Source organism: Rousettus aegyptiacus, unplaced genomic scaffold (genome assembly GCF_014176215.1).
Source record: "Rousettus aegyptiacus isolate mRouAeg1 unplaced genomic scaffold, mRouAeg1.p scaffold_m13_p_7, whole genome shotgun sequence".
NCBI lineage: Eukaryota > Metazoa > Chordata > Mammalia > Chiroptera > Pteropodidae > Rousettus > Rousettus aegyptiacus.
In genome coordinates, this window is record NW_023416310.1 from 92,293,407 (window position 1) to 92,307,737 (window position 14,331).

Below are 14,331 nucleotides of genomic sequence, written 5' to 3' on the forward strand. Positions count from 1 at the left end.
TTATCTGCTGGTTCCTATTCATTTGCTAACGTTGTGTCTGAAGTGGATAACCATCCAGGTCAGCCATTTCTCAAAGATCGTGATTCACACACCTAACAGCCAAGGTTAGTCACATAACAGTCACTCTCTTACACTCTCCCCCAGCCCTGTCTATCATCTACCACCAGTCCAGAACACAAAGACTGCTTGTAACATTGTACATTATTGTGTTCTTCAGTTGCAAGCAACAGAAACCAACTCTGGCTAACTTTAGCAAAATAGGAAATTTGTTGGCAGAACATGGTATTTCATCAAGTTTAAAGTATAGCTGAGAAAGGGCAGGCATCAGGGCAGCTCAGGATGTCGAGGTATCTAATTGACTGTCACCTGGAAGCAATTCAGAATGAATCAGCCCCATCCTTTTTGTTTTGTTTTGTTTTTTGTTTTTTGTTTTCTCCTATCCTTGCATTGCTCAACTCATGCTCCAAAGTCATGAGAGAGAAAACCTGATTATCTTATCTTGGATCATATGTAGAGCATCTTGACTGACAGTCTCACTGAGATCGTAGATAATGGCGATGAAGAGATGCCCATCAGATGATGTCACCAGTCACAAGAGTGAGTGAATGGGTGGAGAAAAAAAAAGTCACCACCAGCACTTTACGGTGTTGTTTACCTGGATTATAAGAATAAGTGGTCATTATAGAAAATGCAGACACCCAAGAGATGGAAAAAAATCAAAAGGGCTATAAAGGAAAGGAGAGTTATTCCCTTCCTCCTGTGGGAAGATAATGAAAATCATGATAACAATATTTTAAATTAATTCTGGTAGGTAGAGCTTTACCCCTAGAACTTCAGAATTATAAAGGTTCTAAAAGATAATCAATTTCAGTGATTCTCAAACGCTAGGGTAGACCAGCTGTATTGTCATGAGGGAGCTTTAAGTAAATAGTGATTCCAGAATCCCACAGTGTTTTCTTTGAAACGGGAATTCATGCCCAGAAGTAAATTTGAAGGATTGCCAAGCTGGTGAGCAGAAGCCTCAGATAGAAGGGCCATTCACCTGGGCCTCACAATCATGGGGAGTCTCAAATTTCAATGAGCAGCCTTATCTCCACACGAAGTTGAATATGATCATAGAACTACAGCGCCAGGGTTGAGAGATGGCACCATTCACACCCTTTAATGTTGTATCCAAACTGCCTAAATATTTTGGCACTGAGGATTAAATATTTGTTATGTATCTGTCAATTACCTGGTACGAGGGTTACCTATGCAGTAGCCTGTTTTGCACTAAAAAGCATTAATTTGTTAAATGAAGTAGATCATGACTTTGAAATAGATCATAACTTTGGCCACCTTCTTTTGACATATCTTTAGGCAAGAGGCCTGGCCTCTCTTGGCATCTGTGAAGCACAGGCCTGTCTCAAAGGAGTCCATACATCTTTGATGCTGGACCCAGTATTTAGGTATGAGGGATGCAGGGTCAAAGGCAGATGTGGATAGGCTGAGTGCACTTATGGTGGCTGCAAAGAAAGAAATGGTGGGTAAATGTGAAAGGGCAGTGGTGGAAATAAAACAGGAAAGGTGTGGATGGCTATTAGATGTCTAACAGAGAGTCCCATCCAAACTGACATAGTGACAAGAGACCCAATGCATTAAACAGAATATCAGGGTAGGGCTGGCCTCAGGCATAATGGTATAAGATTCCGAACCACAGGCATCTAGTGTCTTTCTAGTACAACTGGCGCATGGTCGTCACCAGAAGAGGGAGAAAATGCTGGGCAGAAACATAACAAATGTTCACCAGAGTAAAACTTCAGATTTTAAAAGACCTTGAATGTTGTCTGTAAATTGACCAAGTTTATTTTTGGCATCATATCATAGAGTATTTTTCTCAAGCTCAAGCAATGAGAGCTCTGGTTTGTCCTTTTGAACTCAAACCGAGTTGAAGAGCAGGGTTCTGTCTCTCCTTCATTTATGAGGATGTTAGACATGGAACAGGATGCAGAATTACAAACCATGCTTTGGATTTCTAGAGAAAGCTTCTCAGGCTCCCTCTGCTGAGTACTTGCCAAAGCTGCCTGAAAAACCCTCCCACCACCCACCACCTACCCCCACCTACCCTATTCCCATCCTATTGGCAGCCGCTTTAGAGGGAAAGTGCCTGAGATGAAAACTGTTTAGATGGAAACAATCCTTCTGCAATGGCCTTGGCCTCCTCTGGCATGAATTGAGCATTTACAGTACTGAAGCCATGTTTTATTTATGTTATTTCCTCAAGACGGCTGGTTAGCTTCTATTTGCAATGCAAATCAGACATAGAAAAGGTTTTATATATTCTACATATACTACTCCATACATCCACATTCGGTGACAAATTGTAATCTCTTGGCCTGTCAGTTCTAGTGTGATTTTGGGTAATAAAAATATTCACCGCTTACAGTTCTAGCTTACACTAATAAACTCACAGTCATCTGAGATGCTGAGACCAAGCAACAGACTTAGGGCTCGGAAAGTAAAACCTTTAATTGCACTGTCTTTTGAAGGGACGACTTTGAATGGGGTACCCTAACTTACACCCTAGAACTCAGAAAAAAAAGAATTGATTGCCATGAATTCAAGCATCACTTAGCATGCGAGTTCTTGCTGGTGTCGGCTTAGACTCCAAGCAAAAATATTCAGAGCCCCTTTGAAGAAATAAAAAAGGGACTTGTCTCCTAATCTGGTACCGCCTGCAAGTTGAATGCTTAAGTTTGCACTGGGGGAGTGGTGCTCTATTAGCTATTTGCTATTGTATGCCCTTTTGTGTAAGACTGCTGCTTAAGTGGCTACAGTTTAGGAACTGGAACACAAGAATAAAGAGGTTTTAGATGAATCACTTTATAGAATCCACATGACTAATGACTAGAATGGCTCAAAAACCAAATGAAAATTAGAATTAACAACCCAAATGTAAGAAATCCCACTCAGCTTTCCGGTCACCCCTTAGTCACTGCACAGTCCCCACAGCACTGGTCTGTATGGTAGGCGTTGCCAGCAGCCGATGACACACTGGCCGTGAGGCGGGGGTCCATAGTAACACCTTCTCACTCGAAAGACCTGGCACAAGTGTGTTACCTCCCTTTCTAGCCCTCAGCTCCTTACTGGAAAGAATGGTTCTTCTTCCATTCTATCAGCAATATTCTTTCTCCAATTAGATTTCCACACATGATTTTCCGCCTTCTAAAAGGAGACTCATGTATGCATAATATAATGCCATGTTATCCATGATGACAAGGCTGAAAATGTCCAACTGTCCTCTAAACTTTCAGGAAAACAAATTGCTATTTTTATGTCCCATTGGCTCTCCCAGCGGGTGCCCCCTGGAAGCACAGCCCTTGAAAACCAACAGCTGCAGCTGCACAACTTCAGCTCCTTGTAACTGAAAGTTTCTGGGGTGCAGTGAGGAGCAAGGTAATCAATGCACTGTGCTTAGACCTACCCAAACAGCTATTATAATTCAGACCATGAATTCCGGCCTAATTCTGGGGAACTAGCCACTTTCCAAGATAGAAATCTGTTTGGCAGAAAAAGAAATGTTTGTTTTAAAATGAAATCCATTTGGTTAATAATTAGCCACCCAATTTTAGGTTGCTTTCTACAATTCTGTAAATAGAATTTCCTGCATTGCCTTTCCCAGTGATTGATGAAAATGGATTTACCCTTTGAGGAACGGATCCTAAGAATATAGCCAAGTCCTCATTTCCCCCGTTGGAAGTAGTGACAATGAATGTTTTCTGGCTATTTTTCCCCCTGAATTAATTAGACGAGATGGCATACAGGGAGAACCAAAGTGGGCATTCGTCGGGAGTTAGACATTCAGCATGGGTCACTAAGGTGCCCTACGATGGGCTAATTTGAAAAGAAATTCTACAAACTATGGTCTATTAACTATTTCTGTGTATATTAGAAGTCAGGTCGTCTACCTGGGTAATTGGGTTTTTATGAATCCTAAGTTGCCCATTAGAACATTTCTGTCAGATGGCTGACGTAGCAAGTTACACAAGGGAACATTTGGTTAAATAACAGAAACGAATCTAATTACAAATTTGCAGCACCTTTTGTTTATTTTTTATTCTTATTTTTAAATATTCTAGGCCAGGCACCCTTGGTTGACCTCACGGATTAAGAGGGCCTTGTCATCTTACAATCCCTTATTTTTTTATTTTTTACGCCTACAGCACCTGGTCTTCCTCGGTGGTCTCCCATCCAAGTACTAACCAGGCCTGACCCTGCTTAGCTTCCGAGATCAGATGGGATCAGGCTTATTCAGGGTGACATGGCCATAGACACAGCACCTTTTAAATGAAAGCAAAATATTAGATTCCTCTGAGAAACCGTATCAGACATTTGGTTTTTTTCTTCAATTATCCAGATGCTTTCTTTTCTTCATAGTATTCTTTACCCTTTAAATTATTTTTTTTAATGTTGACTACCAAAGGTTAGGGGAGGGCAGGGAAGTATGATGGAAAATTAATTTTACTGATAAAATCAACTTTCTCAGGTGCTAGCAACTTGAAATAAACAGAGTTCCTGTCTCTCCTACATGGCCTTCTCGCTCATGTGAATATTCTTCCTTTTCTTTTGCCTTAAATCACAGGACACAATTTTGCTTTCTCAGGAGATACATTGAGTTTCAATCAAACTATTTAAAAGCTCAACCAAATAAAATCTAGTACAGGTCAATCAGGCTAAGAAGCTGCTTTACTTAATCTTATGATTCTTTTAAATCTTTCAGGTAATTTGGAGCTTCTCTGCGTTGCATAATTTAATAATGAGGAAAATAAGATTGTGAAATCTACCTTCTCCTTCTCTCCCCCCTTCTGATCTGCAGCTTCAAAATCTCTTTCCAATCTCTTCACTTCAATTAATGAAATAGTTTCCCACCCCACTCCCATCCTGCCTGGAGACACCATTGCCATGGTTACCTGGATACCTGTTTTCAAAGAATATATGTAGTAGCAATTCAGCAATTTAAATGTCGCAGTGTGTTGCACTTAAGAACAGTAATGAGACCATTATGAAACTACTTGTAGTGAAAATACCATTGATGTCGCAGTCTGAGATTAAAACTTTAATTGTATTCATTGACTCATTTAAAGAGATAAGGATCACAGGGCTGATCTCTGCAGCAAAATAGCAAGTCACTGACATAAAATGCTGTCCCTCTGAAACTAGGCACTGGGGCTGCCTCCTTGAGAGAATAGACTGACCCACCAACCTAATGGAAAGTGACCAGTAAAAGGCCATTGTGGAGAATGGTATATTTTGTGAGCAAGTGTTCTTCAATAGTGAATCCATGTGAGCGTCCTGGGAAAGAAAGAGATACTCGGGGGCGTTGTCTTCATTTTATCTGAAGGCACTGTACTAGTAAGCTCCATTTGAGATGTCTCATGTGGGTTCCTACAGATTTTCTCTGAGGGAAATTACACTTCCCTCTGACCTTTAGCTCTTTTGACATCAAAAAAATTTCAGTGCCTCTTTGAATCAGGGCTGTTAACCTCAGTCAAGCCCATTCTAAATAGTTTGGAGATGATTTGCAAGTAATTTGAATTAATGGTAATTTAAAAGACCCAAGTTTTCCAATATTGCAATTTAAAAAAATCAAATTAGAATGGATTAAAGATTAACCCTATAATGTCATTTATTCTCACAATCTCATAGGCTATTTTGAGTGGGAGAGAAAGGAGGTAGTTATAGCAAGATTGCTGAGAAATTCAATTAACTGTGAGTATCGAGGCTAAAATTACTGCTTATTACTATGTGCTCAACATATGTCCTGATTGCTTTTTGAAAGTGCACTTTTCTGTGAATTAGAATAAGATCTTTTATTAAATAAACCTGATCCCTTTGAAAGGGGGACAAGAAACACACTGAATTTCCCCACTGACATTGCTAAACAAAACTCATTTTTAGAGTGAATTAAAAAAAAAGAAGAAGAAAAGAAATGAACTGCAACTCTATCAGAATTTCTGGATTGCAGCTCCCCATCATACACCAAAAGAAAAAAACACAAAAATCTGGATGAGTCAAAGATTTAAAAATTAAAAAATCAAATTATGAAAATATTAGATAAAATTATGGACTCATATTTATTCCTTGAGAATAAAAAGAACTAGGATTTAGAATTCCACAGAGGATAACATATTTCTAAATATTCATAGATTTGAACTTTAAAACCTATGTATTTCCTAATATTTGTAATCATCAGGGCAAGGCAGGTGTGAGATACCAGAGCTCTCCTACATTATTGGTGGAAGTAAAAGTTGGTACATCTTTTCTGAAGGATAATTTGGTAATATGAAAAAACGTACGTTTTTATTCTATCCAGATATTTTATTTGTAAGCATTTATCCCGAACAGGTAGTTGCACAAGTGAGACCGGGGTGGGGGGAAGGAGTGAGAGAGAGAAGAAAAAGGCTTTTCACAGCATCATTTATTATAATTTGCATGAAACTGCAGACATTTTTAACTGCCTCTGTCCTTCTCCCTGACCTGTTTCTGCTGGTGAAGAAAGAAACCATTTGATTTGTATGAGAAATATTTGAAGAGATGTTCACCAAATTGTTAGCATTCTTATTTTTGGTCACAGGGTAGGAATCTGGAAGATTTTAAACTTTTTAATTATACCTCTCTTAATAATTTACTATTTTTATAACAAGCATATATTAGTATTGCAATCAGGGGCAACAGGTTGAATTGTGTCCCCCTAAAATATCCATTGAAGTCCTAACCCATGGTACCTCAGCATGTGAACTAATTAGGAAATAGGATTTTTATAGATGTAATCACATTAAAATGAGGTCATACTGAATTAGCATAAGGCCCTAATTCAATGTGACTGATGTCTTTCAAAGAAGACGAGAGACACACAGGGAGAAGACAGCTCTGTGACAATAGAGGCAGAGATTGGGGGGATGCATCTGCAAGCCAAAGAATGCCAAAGACTGTCAGAAACACCAGAAGTTAGAACAGGTAAGGAATGGTCCTCCACTATAGGTTCAGAGGGAGCATGGCCCTGCTGACACTTTGATTTTAGACACCTTAGCCTCCCTTTGTGTAAAGGCACTCGCTTTGTGGTACTTTCCTAGCAGCCCTAGGAAACCAATATAAAAGCTATTTTAACTTTAAGCAGAAATTCAGGGCGCTCTATATATATAGTGAAAAGATTCATCATTATACTATGCCACACATAGAATAGCAAACCCACTATTAATAATTCTACATCCAACATACTAAACTGGAATTGTATTCATGGTACTTAGAAAAAAGGAGTGAAACGTCCATCTTCTTAAATGTGATACAGATGACATAAATGCCGAAGTGGTTCTGAATACACCTGCAGATAACAGAAGCATCATTTTCCAAAGCCACCAAAAAGCTCCTTCTTCTGTGAACCATCATTAATACCATGAAGTATTTAGAGATCTAGCTCGTTGATAGGCTAAAGAATTTCAAGCCTGCTTATCATGATTTTCATTTTTTTCCTCAACCATATTAAATATGACTGTAACAATGAGCTGAAAGGAAAACTAGGTCCCAAGTATTTTGGCATCTTTTCAGTATCGAAGGTCAACCGCATAGCAGTGAGCCAGAGTGCATTGTGAACAGACATATGGCATTTGTTTGGGAGAGGAGATGGTGGGAGGAGGAGTGTCCTGTTTTCCAGCTGCCTTCTAAAGTCAGCCTGAATTTTTGTAAAATCTTACTGCATCTTATGAAGCTTCTCAACCATTTTTTTTCCTAAGAGAACTAAGAAATCATAATCCAGGAAACTCATGCCTTCTGACTTTGCTGGGTCATTGGCAAGGTCAAATTGAGGGTCTAATTGCATCAGAAGAGGGCAAATGTACCAGTTCAGGACTAAAGTCTGAACATGAGGGTCAAGGAATCAATAGAAAAAGCATAACTCTATGGTAAAGGAACAGCTTATGGAAAATGTAGCACTGGGGCTGAAGTCACTCATGTTCTTTTTAGAGCTCTAATGCTAGTTTGATAAAACTACGCCTATTTGGATGCTCTTATTATGATAGAGAATTCAACTTCATACAGCCAACGCTACATGCATAGAGAGCATATGTATGCACCTAGAGTGATTTGGTAGGTAATCCAAAGACCAAGGATTAGTCAAGAATTTGGGGATGCAAATGATAGAAACATAACTCCAACAAGCTTGCACCAAAAAAAAGAAAAAGATTTTGTTGGGACATCAAAGGGTGAAGGCAGTGTCCTGTCTCCGGGGACTTCCCATTAAATGTGTCTGCCCATCACCATGCTCCCTTTTAGCTCTGGTTCTCCTTGGGAGGTGGCCTCATTTCCCCTCCTGTTAACAGGCTTCTCCCACACGACAGAACAAAGAGGAGTCTGAGCCAGACTTGTGTTTCCATGGCTCATAATCCAAGAGGTAAAAGAAGAGAAACATTCTCCTTTCTCTGTGTCCTTGCGTAAATGAATTCCAGAAAATTCTCTTTGTTGGGTTTGGATTAGGTACCCATGCCTGAGTTCGTTATCCTGGCCAGGTAGATGGGGTGCTCTGATCAGCCAGTAGAGCCACAGCTGGAAAGGCAGGGACCTGGAATTGGCAACCCCATTAAGATTGTGTAGGGTGGAAGGATTAAGTTTCCCCAAGAAAGTGAAGGTCCTGTTATCCAGAAGAGGAAAGCAATACAAGAAGACAAACAGTAAATGCCTACTATGACACCCAAACATTTCCCAAAAACTACCCTCCTCCCTAGGTGTCCATGTCATTTGAAATCTTTGTTTTACTCTTTTAGGTTACAACTATCTAATATTATATAAAAGAAAGAGAAGATTGATAAGTAGATAGATTGCAAATGAATCAAACCTTGCAGAGCTGTCAAACGAAATGATAAACCTAAGCCTATAAACAAGTTAATAAAAATGGATTGCCAAATGAAACTTTTACATAAACTGAGCTTTAAATTAAGGAAGAGTTAGATACATAGTGTTTGAAGGTATGAAAGACAGTTTATTTTTCAAAGCAAGCTATAAATAAATATAAAGCTATATTGAAAAAATATATCAAAAGGCAACTCATGAGACTGGGGATAAAATATACAAGTAGAATGCATAGTTAGTGCCTTGCCTATTCAAGCAAGAATTCAAATTCCGTTATTCAGAAAAAGTGTTGCCTATGAACTCTAGGAAGACAGTTCACTTCATAAATACAGTCAGTAGGTTAGATTTTATCCTGAAAGTGGGATCTAAGTCACCCAGGCTTTATCAGAAAATGACTTCATCTATGAAGAATTATAAATTACTTGCAAAAAAAAAAAAGTGAATTTTTAGCACATGTGGGGCTTAGAGACAGATTCAGAGAATTTACCATGTTGGCCATGGTAAAAAATTGAGGCCTAACCTTGACTTATGACCATCACCCTCCTTCCCAATTGTAGGACCTGGAATTTGCCTTGCCTGAGCTCATGGTCTCCTACTTTGCCTCAGACTAAGATTACATCACAAAGCTGGAGTTCCCCAGACCCTTCGGTGTAGCTGTGGTCTGCGGTATTTATTTTTCCGTTTTAGGTATCAACCTTTGAGGGAAAGCTCCAGATGGTGAAGCTATGTTTCCAACTGGGAATCAAACCGCCTCTCTATACCTTTAACCAAGGACTTATCTGGAACCCCCGGGAGGTGACTGGACCCTCAGCTGGAACCAGCCCAGCCAGGCTCATTTATGAAACAGGAAAGGTTCAAGAACCCACTTTGTAGAAAATGAAATTTCTAAGCCAGGTAGTTAGTTTTCCATGATTCACATGCATATTATCCATCTAAAAGTCTACATCTATCTAGTATTCAGTTTTCCAGTTTTTGAAAAATTAGAACAGAGAGAAAAAAAAATCAAATTTCCTACATCCAGGCAACCTATTAACATATATATGTATACATATACATGCATATATATGTGTATGTATAACATTGAGACTTACTCCTATGTAAATATGAAATGTTAACATATTTTTCACAGGAGTAATTTTGTCCTGTAACAAATGTTTTATTACCTGATTTTTAAAAACTTAATGTATTATCAAATATTTTTCTATTTAAATAGATATTTCTTCACCACTATTTTAATCTATTGTACAACTCTAATATACACATACACACACAAAATGAAGATTTTTAGGTTATTTTTTTTTATAACTATAAATAATTCTGTGATGATACCCTTAAGAGCTTTTACATTTATTTCCTTAGGTTCAATTCCTAGAGATACAATTCCTGGGTCAAAGTGTTTGTGGAATCTTTAGAGTATGGATTGTTAGACCAGACACGGGTAAGAGTCCTCATTTCCTCTCACTCAGCCAGAGTATCATTACTTTATAGGATTTCTGACTACTGGGAGCAGGGTGTTAGTATCATCACCATGTCATCTTATTAAAGACACACATTTTTTTTTTTCATATTGTAGCATACTTTTAGCTTTCTGCAATCTAACATTGTGTTACAGTTTGAAGCATTTTTTTCTTAGTAGTGCATAAAGTAACAGCATGCCCTATAATCAATGACATCTTGGATTCAATGAAATACGGTATTCTGTCTAAGCAATTTTGTTTTGGCCCAGCTTTTCTTGCCTCCCACCAAGCTTCTGGGACCGGTTGCCCTTGCTAACTGCATACAGTGTGCTCAAAAGTATGTAAATTCGATTCAACTTTTATGCAAGTCTCTCTGCATATGGCTCGGGGAATACAAAGACGAACATGACAGTGCTGAGAAAAACTTAATTAGGAAGGTCACTGCATAAAAACCATGTAATGAATATTACCTCAAAACCTGTGTGGATCAAGGCAGGATATAAATAAATAAAAACATTATCCATACAGCAGCCAAATAGACATGAATTTTAGATCATCTCTCCTGCATGTTTCCTTTATTGGCACAGATAACCAAGAGGTCTTCTGAGCTACCTGTATTTCCTTGGAGCTATTCTCTTCCTCAAATGCCGCTCCCTTTAACTCAAAGGGTGTCTCCTTTTCCTATGCTCATCACCTGACCAACTCCTGCCCAGCCTTCAAAACTCGATATAGAGACCACCTCCCTTGAGAAGTTGCCTTGGCTCCATCTTTTCTCTCCTCTCTCCCTACCTTCTGTCAGTATTGCTTCCACGGTACTTAGTACACTTAACACCACACATCATAGTGATCAGATGATTGCAGGAATGCTAGGGCCCAGCTTTCAAAAGCAAATCTCTGGGGTAAGACTGCTCCAGTGCCATCCCAGCTCTGCTACTTATTACCTGTCTCTCCTGGGGCAAGGTATGAGTAACTCCTCTCAAATCTGAATTTTTTAATCTGCAAATTGAAGTTAATATTGTCTAGTTCAAAGAGTTGTTTGGAGAATCAACTCTAATAAACCATATGAAGCACTTAGCACAGGTTCTGGTCATTGGAAAACACTGAATCAAATACTAGGTTGGTGGCTGTCATTCCCAACAGATCAGGGACCTCCAGGAGGGCATGAAGTACATATGTGCATTATCTCTGTGATCCCCAGTACTTGGTGTTTAGTAAATTCCCAGGACAGGTGTTTTACAGTACTCATACTGAAAAGCCAAGCCTATAGCCTTAGAGGCTAAAAGAGATTAGACAACAGGCTTCTCTTTTTGGCTCAGGAAGAGCTTTTTTGCTTTGTAAGTGCCCTCCTACTATCTATCTGTCTTTCGAGAGAGGTTCCATTGTTTGAACCTAGTGATGTGAAAAGCAATCAAAAAGACTGTAAGAATCTCAGTGTACCTACCTTGTGCTTTTCTTTTATTCTTTTTTTTTTTTTAAGAAACCATCCATAATAATTGCCTATGGTTGGTTTCTTTTTTCTTCCTTCTTCTTCTTCTTCTTCTTCTTCTTTTTTTTTTTTTTTTTTTTTTTGTTAATCCTGCTTACCAGGAACCTTATGGTTGATGACAAAAGAAGGTATCTCATGTATTAACGGCCCTTGCATATGGTCATTAGTTTGTTTCATTTACTCCCTGTGTCCTCGCAGAGGGGAATGTGATGATAATTTGAAGACCTGATTAAGCAGCATGAATGACCAGGACAATGAGCATAATAGTGGATGGATACAATGCCTAAAGTAATATTTTATCAAGTGACTTCACTGCTTATTTTGGGAAATGTTTGTTCTTTTGTGTGGCATTAAATGGGATTAACTGCTCATAAAGAATAAGTAACTGAGATACATCAGGAAGTTACCTCATCTCAAAATGCCAGCATGCCTAGCCTTGCTGATGCCTAAAGTGATGGAGATAGAGTTCACTTTCTCTGAGATATTATTATGCCTTATTAGAATGCCAATGTATTTGACCATTGTAGAAGGAATGTCTTTAACTTCCATTTATTGAATCCTCTATTCTGCCAGATAGAGACACCTTCTGTCTTTTAACTTACCAAACAATCTCATGAAGCAGCTGTATCTCCATTATATAGATGAGGAGAATGAGGCTTAGAAGTGAAGTCATTTGCACAAGTTTTTGGGAAAGATCAGAACTGAGAATCAAACCCAGTTCCATGTGACTCTAAGCCTATGCAGACCTCAGAAGTCAGATCTGAAATTGACATGGCTCTAAGATTTGCTCACTCCTCCAGCTATGTTTTTTACATTCAAACTTTGCACTGAAGACATACCAGACTTTTTTTAGTTCCTCCAGCATACCATCAAAATGCTTTTTCTATTCTCCCTCTCTATTTCCATCCATCTTTATCTAGCTCATACTTTCGGGTCTCAGCAGAAACGCCACATCCTCAAGGAATTTATTTGCTGACAGCTAAGCCTCATCCCCAGAAATTGTTCGGTGGCCCCACTAGGTGCTCCCAGAGCTACGTGGCCTTCCCCTACATTAGCATGGCTCATGCGACATAGTTACGTCTTGTGTCATTGTGTGCATTCTTCATTAGACTGTAAGTAGCCTAAAGACTGGGTGTAAAACTGGTTTACAGTTGTATCTTCAGTGCCTTGCAACTGCTAGAAGTTCAATACGTAATAATGGAATGAAAAAATAAATTCATAAATAAATCAACAGTAAAGGATAGAATAGAACTGCATTGCAATATGAGAGTGCTGACTTCCTATCTATTTTTCAACACCAAAGGCACATCCTGCCTTCTCCATAATTCTGTCTGCAGGCCAACCCTGCCTGATACCGTTTAACTATCTGATTTACCTTAACAGCACTTTTGATTCCTGAAAAAATGTTTGTTCTCTTCTCTAATTTCTCTTTTGGCTTTGAGAAATAGGATATAAGTTTCAAATACTTGGTTTTAAGTTTTCAGCTGCAGTTAAACCTAGAAGAGATATACATACATTCCTTGAAGCCTAAATCTCCCCCAGTCATCCCGCTGTACACACACTTTTCCCCCTCACTTTTGAAAGACTACCTCTTTTAATTCCTCTAATTCTGTTTGTCTCCATAAGCCACATGTTCCTAGTTTACATGCGTTTCATTTCACTTCTATCTGGATGCTTGGAAATCTGCCCAAAGTAGAAATTTTAGAACAAAACCATTAACAGCATCACAAGTATGGTTGATAATAGGGTTTTTTCTTTTGTTTTTCTTCAAGAATCAGGTACCATAACCAAAATGCTTATCTGACTGAGAATGAAAAAAAAAAATCCTCTCAGATAAGCATAAAAAACCTTTTGATTTTTAAAAGAAATAATTAAGGCAAGGTTCAACCTACTCACTAATCAGAGGATTGCTTTTCCTGAACACAAACTCTGTGCTATTCTACTTAACCAAAGAGCAACTTGGGCATTTATCCAGAGTACTCCTCAAGGATCTAATATGTTAATTGAAAAAAAAAAATCTTAGGAAATAACTTTACAAGCAAACAATTTATCCAATTGCAAACACATCGGATTAGTTTCTAATCCTTTTCCTTGAAATCTCAGCTGCTGAACCAAAGGATATTTTCTTTAATCAAAATTCTCAAAGAACAAACAGAATCAGTTACAATTCCAAGGTAGAATACAATTCAGTTTAATTAAAACAGTATACAATATAATTCCCACACAGACATTTAGGATGCTTAATGCTGGTACAGGTAAAGACACTCTTTCCTAGGCTGTTTTTCCAGAATCTCAAGGCCTCTCTCATACCTCCAGCAGCTGTAATATCTGATTGATGTAGCTTTCTCTACTTCTCCTCCTCCTCCAGGCATTTCCCTTCATATACTTCAGCATTATCTCTTGGCATGCATTAGGCAGTTAGTTTTCTTTTTCTCGCTGCTCTATGACCTTGTTTATCACAATCACAAACGTGTTGTGCATTAAGAAACTCTTAGCTGGTAGGAAAGG

The 14,331-nt window shown here is 38.6% G+C and overlaps 1 protein-coding gene and 1 pseudogene across 5 annotated transcripts in view; one reads left to right on the forward strand and one right to left on the reverse strand.

Annotated features, from left to right (window-relative positions):
* PPP2R2B (protein phosphatase 2 regulatory subunit Bbeta) overlaps positions 1-14,331 on the forward strand; it is a 383,796-nt gene that overhangs the window by 82,257 nt on the left and 287,208 nt on the right. The window lies entirely within an intron of this gene.
* On the reverse strand, positions 4,194-4,312 carry LOC118605784 (annotated as a pseudogene).